The following is an 8092-nucleotide window of genomic DNA, read 5'->3' as shown; positions in this document are numbered from 1 at the left end:
TATAAAGACAAAGAAAAATAAAGCAGAGAATGCAGCAATCTACTAATAATACTTACTATATGAAAACACTGTCCAGAGAGAGTTATATTACACTCTGGAAAGAATCTAAATGACATTCCAGGTATTGCACACATAGTATGTCTGCTTCGCAAATCTGTTTCAGTAAGTATATTGGACACTAAACAGACAGTGATCCACATATATGCTTTTCCATGTTTCTCCGTGAAAAGCCAAGAAGAGTGAATTTAAATCATAACCGTTGATATAAAATTACTAAAATATTATGCATGCAGTAATGAACTAGTACATTTAAATGTGGCTTCTAACTGAAAATCCATCTGGCTCCTGAGTTTTCCAAATAAGTTAATATTTCTCTTGAGCATGACTTTCTCCCATCAGCTCTGATTTTTCCATGTGATGGGTTGAGGGGAATGAGGATGGTGATCAGGTAACCTTTCTCCTCTGGCAATCACAGTCACGAGGTGACTCACTAAGTGCCGCCTGACCTAGATACAGTTATAGGCAAGAGCAGCTGGAGATAGAACAGTGAAGCGGATTAAGGGTATTTTGTGGAGAAGCTACACAAACTAATTTAGTAATGTGTGTGTTTTACTAGTAAAAAACAGTGTTGGATATACTCGTACAAATTTCAAAAATACAAATAAAAATACAATGTGACCAGATCTAGCTGAACCCACACTTTTGATTTGTGGCTGGAATTGATTTAATCAGCAGTGAAACTGGAAGCGTTCAGCACCTTGGACAGCGACATCACCCACCAACACCCACACGCTCAGACTGTTTCTCTCTAAGGACAGAGTCCCTGGGACAATTGTTCTCTCTGCAATTATCCTAGACTAGATCTATGATTACACAACAGTTCTCTTTCACCTTTTACCTTTGTTTGCATTTTTTTAAACCCCATCACACCTAAAAATTTTAATTACCCAAACTTTAGTTCTATTACATTACATGCATCTATTACATTACCTGTATCTCAGCCTTTGACTTAAACTGAGTGGTGTTTCAGGATTTGGTTGCTGAGTACAAGATGAAGAAACTGAGCTCTGAAGGAATCACACAGGGTTGTGCAAAACTCTTGAGCCACTGATTTATTGAAATGTGCAAATATACATGGAAATATTTTATATAAGCTAAAAACAGTGTACAGTTCTAACAAGCTTTAAAGTCCATATTTAGTATGACCAGCTTTAGTCTTCAACACAGTCTGAACTCTCTTAGACGAGCTTTCTTGTCATTTGTTTAAGTAGTCTCCAGGAATAGTTCTCCAGGCTTCTTGAAGAAAATTCAAAGGTTTTCTTTGGATATTGGCTGCCTTTTGTTCCATTCTCTGTCAAGATGATCCTACACTGATACAAGAATGTTGGAGTCTGGTCTCTGGAGAGGCCAATCTGACTGATAATTCTGTCCAGGTATGCTTTTGTTGCATTTGCAGTGTGCTGTGTTTGAAGCTATAGCCAATCAGACACTTTCCAGATGGTATTGCATGGTGGATTACCTTCCTGCATTCATAATTCCATCAATTTTGACAAGACCTGTGTCATGGTTTGAGGCTGTTGAAATAACCGGCACCATGTTTTTGGCTGAAGACACTCACTGTGTCACATGATCATATTTTTTAACTTCAATTTGAAGCAAAAATGCCAAATTTAGATCCATCACTCCATAAGACTTGTTGCCACTTTTAGTGCAGTTCTTGTGTAATTTTACAAACCCGAGCCTTCTCTCGGTGATTGTCTTCCTTAAAATGAGTTGATAGCCATTCTTCCACTGAGACCATTTCTGAGATCTGTGCCAGATCCTTGACAAATCTTTTCCAATTTCTTAAGGACATGATGTTCAGATACTGTTCATCTGCTGTAAATTGTTTTTCTAGACTTGCCTCTTCTTTTGTCCTCAGCTTGCCAGTTTCCCCAAATTAAAAACGCTATGCTGGTCACTATGCGGAAATGCACACATTTTCAGCTAAAAGCTCTTTGAGAATCAAGTCTCCAATCAGTTTTACCAAGCAAATGCTCAAAGTTTTGGAACAACGGAGACTAAGCTAAGAAGAAACATTGTTAAAATTCCCTTTTAATTAAAAATAGTTTTGCTTTTTCATGTTTGAACCTTGCCACACAGAGAGAGATGTGTGTGTGTGTGTGTGTGTGAAGTTTTTGCTCACCCAAAAAACAGAGCTTAAGTTTTGTCTGTGGGTAGGATTTATTTACATCCAGCTATAATTTGGAAGCCAGTCCTGATTTTATACATAAACTTTCTAAATGTGGAAACTTTAAGCAATCAAGAATGGTATTTTCAGCAAGAGTCATCTTTTGTTGAGTGGTAGAATTTTCAAAATTAAAGATTTTTGTATATTCAGAGTCTCGATTTTAAAGGTCACTTTAGGAATTTCAACAAGGTTTCAGAAACACATTGTTTCTGACTGTCTTATATGTTTTATACATCCTCTAACATACCAGGAGGGAATCTTAAAGTGGAAAGTGAGTTTTTATAACTATACAAAGGTATACTTGACGCCAAGAATCTTACATGTTATTTCAAAAGAGAGTGGAAGGGTTTAGAAGAAAAATGCCACTGAAATTGTTAAAGCTGAATGACTGAGAAAACAGTGATGAAACAAGGCATAGCAGCATGGCAATATATTATATATATTTTTCATGTTTCTTTAGGGCTGATTTTACCTCTTGCTTGCTTTGGAGATTACTTCATTCAATTACGTGTAACTGATTAATTTGCTGCTGCTGTAAATATTTACATGACATACAAATATAAAAATGAAAATCAATATGAATCCAGTTATTTAAAAGTTATTTAATATGGTATTTTGAAAAGTACTGAACAATTTTCACACAGATTTTAAAACATTATAGGTTACGCTTACTCCTATATGCACAAAAGCAGCACCCTGTTCTCTTTAGGTTGCTGTTTTTCTCCATTTACTCTCACTGCAGTTTTTCCACAGTCTTGACATTTAAGGCATTGGGCACATAAGGCACATAAGGCTGATTATGTACTTGCAGCATTTTGCTTAAACCGTGGCCTTTAATGATTTTGTTTCCTCTTACCGGTCGATGAAGCTCAGAAAAAAAGCAGGCATATTGTGGATTAGTGGCTAGACAGACGGGGGGGGGGGGGGGGGGGGGGGGGAGAGAGAGAATAAGTCAGACCAAAAAAAGATTGAGTGACAGAGAAAGGAGTGTGAGTCAGAAGCAGTGAATCAGGAATTTAATGATACCAGATAATGCTGGGATGAGATATTCTGGGAACCGTAGCATAGATACCCACGAGAAACATCCACATTATAACAGTGAGAAGGGAGGAAGTCTGATTTGGCCAAAAATATGCTCTAACAGAATGATAAAAACTTTGTATGCAGTGAGTAAACTAGAATTAACTTAGTGAATTAAAATAAAGTGAATTTAAAAAAAAGAACCTTTTCCTAATCTGTCTATATATTTTTTTCCTCATTTACAAGGTGTAAGAACTAACTTTGTTGACATTTCTCAGAAAGACATCTCAACTGCTTTTTCTCCAAGTGTGACAAAAAGATGGCATTTCTGGATATTAGATTGTATGCTTAATATGCAGTCTGGATAATATTCACAGTTCTTTTGTGTTGCATTTTTTAAAACCAACCATTACAACCATTGCTCCCTACTTTGTTGAAGATCTTTTGGCAGCAATTACAGTCTCAAGTCTTTTGGAGTATGATGGTTTAAGCTTGGTACACCTATTTTCGGGCGGTTTCTCCCATTGTGTTTTGTGTTTGGTAACTTCTCAAGCCCCATCAAGTTGGATGGGAAGCGCCGGTACACGGTACAGATCTCTGCAGAGGTATTTACTTGGATTCAAGTCTGCGCTCTTGCTGGGTCACTTGAAGACAAAGCAGTCTCAAAGTCAGTCCTTCTTAATTTTGGCTGTGTGTTTAGGGTCATTGTCCTGTTGGAAGATAAACCTCTATCCCAGTCTAAGGTCCAAAGTGCTCTTGAGGAGGTTATCATCAAGGTACATTATGGATTTCATCTTTCCCTCAACCCTGACTACTCTCCCAGGTCCTGCTACTAAAAAACGTCCTCACAGCATGATACTACCAACAACATGGCACCCCTCGTTGGGGGCATTTCACATCGGGGACAAATGGTTAACCTTAATTTTCAGTGAAAGCCTAACAAAAGCCCGTCAAGATTTCTCTTTACAGCCAAACTTATAATTCACGACGCTGGAATTTTAAACTATGAGTTACTCAGTGTATCTGCTTCTCTTTCGTTCTCTTCTTCAAAAGCCTCCTGTCCCCTGAAAAGACACCAGCACTTACAAAAGGAAACACCTACGGACATGAAAAATGTTACCCCTGAAAGTGAGAAACATAAAACCTGAATTTAAAGAAAAGGGAAGGAGATGAGGCCAGAGGAGGCATGTGAACACAAACACACGCACACATAAACATGCACGCAGGGGGGAGAAAGCAGAGATAGTGTTGCATGATATCACAGAGAATCATCCACTCATATGCGTCTTTTCTATCTTCACTCTGACTATGCCACAACTCAAGCTGATTTTCATGGTGGACAGGATTTGATTTTCCCTAACCAATCACTGGAGACCAAAGTGTCTGCCTGAATCTAAATTACTTTTCAGATCAACACTGATGCTTAGCCATGCAAACATGATGGTTTTGCTGGGGATTTGGGAGCAGAGTAAAGTCAAAACAAGCTACAAGTTCGGGGCAATAGTCAGGATACAGGTTGGCCATGTTTTGATTTCCAAAAAAGAGGACTCTTGGCCCACTCATGAAGAACTTTAATAATACTGTTTGCTTAAAGAAAATGTTAACATATTTAAACGATGCCTTCTCTGTGCGGTTAATGAATGGTGAAATAAAAAAAAATGTGATATAGGCTTTTACAAGTCAACAAGGGCAAAAAAATAACTTAAAAACCTCTGGAATTAAATAATGGTACAGAAATAAGGCCTCATCTGTATAAGAAAAATTCCCAGTTCGGGACGGTACGAGGGACTTTTTTTTTTGCAGTTTGTTTGAAAAGCTGCAGTTGCGCTTTGGCATCTTTTAAACATCACTAGGCGCTGCTGCGCGCTGTTTGTCCCGTCTATGAGCGCAGAACAACCGCTCACAAAGCAGCTGCTCAGGGATGAAGTCACACATATGGGTCCTCTGTAGAAAAATCCGGACATTTTCATTAATCTCGAAAATCCCCCCCCCCCCCCCGGATGCACCGGACAGAATGTGAAAAGTGGACATGTCCGGGGAAAAGAGGATGGTTGGTCACCCTACCCTGCGCATATACTGTAGTCCACATTGTTTTTGCTCTTTTGTGATATGAACAGCTTAACAACACTTGGCAACAGCTTGAAGGTGCTGTTAGTTCCACCCATCCTGCTGATTGGCTAATTATTAGGCCTCCTGTGGAGCTTATTGGACAGATTTCCAACAAAGACAGTGCTAGTTTATGTTTAGATGCCCCACAAATCAGTCACTGGATGGAGGGAACGGATTCAAAGGTCTGGCCCCGTGGCATGAGATGGTGGCTGTAAATGTGTCTTCCAGCATAAAATGCCACCAAATACAATGAGCTCTCTCTAGATGAGCAGTGTCAAAGGTTCCACTCCACTGAAGAAATGTACAATGCATTCAAAGCTTGGAACAGTACTCAACCATTATCAAGAGCCGCAGCACAATATGAACTCCGTATATCAGCACACCTCGTTAAGCTGTCATAAGCATGAGTTATAACAGTGCAGCAGACATGACAGAGGTCGTAAAGCTGTCTGCTAGTATAACTAGTATGTCATAAACTGTACTAGCCACTTAAGCTTGGCTGCTTCAATAGTAACATACGTCAGGGTAGCTGTACCACAAAATGTCAAGTGTGGGTAATGACCTCCCTCACAATATAAAACAGGATTTAGCCTTTAAAATTGCAAGAATCAGTCAGCAGTTTTCTGATTTGTTCTCTGTAGCAGCTAATATTAGATCCAAGATCCAAAATCACAATGCTTCATTTATATTTGTGTATAATTTGAACGATATTTCAATTTAAAAACTGCGGTTCTGTTTGTTTGTATAGCTGCTGCGCCACGATTTGTTGAAAAGATCAGTGTAACAGTCTGCAGATATCACACCAGACTAGCACACAGCAGAAATGTGTTGTTGGTTTTAATTGAATTTGCCTTCATTTTAATGACTCAGCAGATGTTTCACTGCAGGTGAAATAGACAGTGTTATGTTGATTTAGAGACACACTGTGACAGGCTAACCTGACAAGTGAATGCAATACACGGGGGGGGGAACGTGGCTTTTTCACAAAACATTGATTTTTTTTACATTTTTTACATTCCAATGTCCTTGGAAAAAAATCAGTGTTAGTTTTAAAATATTTCTTAAAGGAGGTATAAAAAGTAATACCACAGATTTTTGGGAGGATTACCTGAAGTGCTTTTGTCTTGTTCTTTAATTTTGCTGTTTGAAATTTGAAGTTTCTGACTGAGCTGATGTACTGAAAAACTTCAAACTTCATTCCCTTTTTGAACTTCAAAATCTCAGTGTGAGTCCAGGGTACAATTACAGGTGATCAAATATCATTTTAATAATTAGCTTTAGTCAATACCTTTTTGATTGTTCATGCTCAAATGGCTTTTTTTTGGTTAAAGGTTAAGTGTGCGCCAGTTTGACTTTTGTATTGATATGCATGAGCTACTTAATGATAACAGTCCAGTTCAAACATGAGAGCCTACTTCTGCTCATTGAGAAACCGTAGCAAAGTATGTGTTGTTCCTTGCTGCAGTCTTTTTCTAGTCTGCTTGAACTGCACCCGAATCTAGCCAGAGGTAGGCTAATGCATAATGTTTAAAATTGTCCAATTATTTTTTTGTCTGACTGTCACTGCATCAGCAACACTTCTCTGAGCAGAAAGACCCCCTCTAACAGCCAGCAGGAGGGTGTAAGTGACAAACAGCAGCGTAGGGGGTCCAGTATCACTCATGGCCAAGATCATGATTTTTGCATTGAATCACAACATGAGCACAACAGTTCAGAATGGCCTGTGTGTGAAGCATCTCATCATGTTCGCCTGCTATTGCTGGACTTGTGTGTAGAGTGACTTTCTACAGAGTAAAAACCTCCCAGTTGAAACTGTGAAAAAGTTGATCTTGGCTGTGTGTCTCAAAAGTTGTACGGCTTTGTTGTCTTTAATTGTGTTTCTGTAGTGATGGCTGGAAATATCACTCTTGGGCTTCTATTAAAAAACTGACACCGGCTGGTCATTTGGTAAGAGCTTCTGTTATTTTTACAGACCATGAGATGTCTCTGGATGTTTTCTAACTCTGCTCTAATGTTAGTGCTGTTAAGGTGTTTGTTCAGTTTCCCCCTGCTTGCATTTGCAAACTCCTTAAAATCCCCTGCTGCTCTGATATTTACCATAGCTTATCAGCATTCTGTGTCTAAAAAAAAACCATTTTTCACAAATTAAGGTCCAGTAAGCTATAAGACAACAGACTTTTATTTCTATTGATTTTCATAACAAATTCAAGTAGCAGTTCTAACAATTGATACAATTCTGCTTTTGCTGATGGCAGAAAACCTAAGACGGTAAGACTAGTTTGGATATGAATCATTACATAATTTTATCATGTCTTACTTCATTAAGTAACAGTCGCGTTTCAAAACAATTGGTGTTTATTCGATTCCAGCTGTTGCTAAGACACATCGAATGCAGAATTATGGTCTGTCTCCTCACCATTAACAGAGATTTCCATATGCTTGCTCCAGATGCCCAGTGTCTCTACTTCTCGCTCATTATCTGCTCTCTGTTTACAAGCTGGCAGAGAGGAAATCATATCTCATTCCAAGTGCAGCTGGAAACATTTTGATATTCAGCTGTCCATTTATTTTAAGTGTATGCTTTGCTCATTACAAACACCTCTTATTCTTTCATTATAGGTAATAAGATGTTATCAGATATTATCTGTGCAGAATACCAATGTACTCAATAAATGGATATCTGTTTCTCAGAGTTCTTCCATATTTCCATGTCAAACAGCAGCAATAATGAAT

This window comes from Mchenga conophoros, linkage group LG12 (assembly GCF_057382185.1).
Source record: "Mchenga conophoros isolate Kocher_MC1m ecotype Shallow Benthic linkage group LG12, M_conophoros_male_GT1.1, whole genome shotgun sequence".
Classification (NCBI taxonomy): Eukaryota; Metazoa; Chordata; class Actinopteri; order Cichliformes; family Cichlidae; genus Mchenga; species Mchenga conophoros.
The sequence above is the reverse complement of the archived record's forward strand: the minus strand, read 5'-3'. Positions refer to the sequence as shown.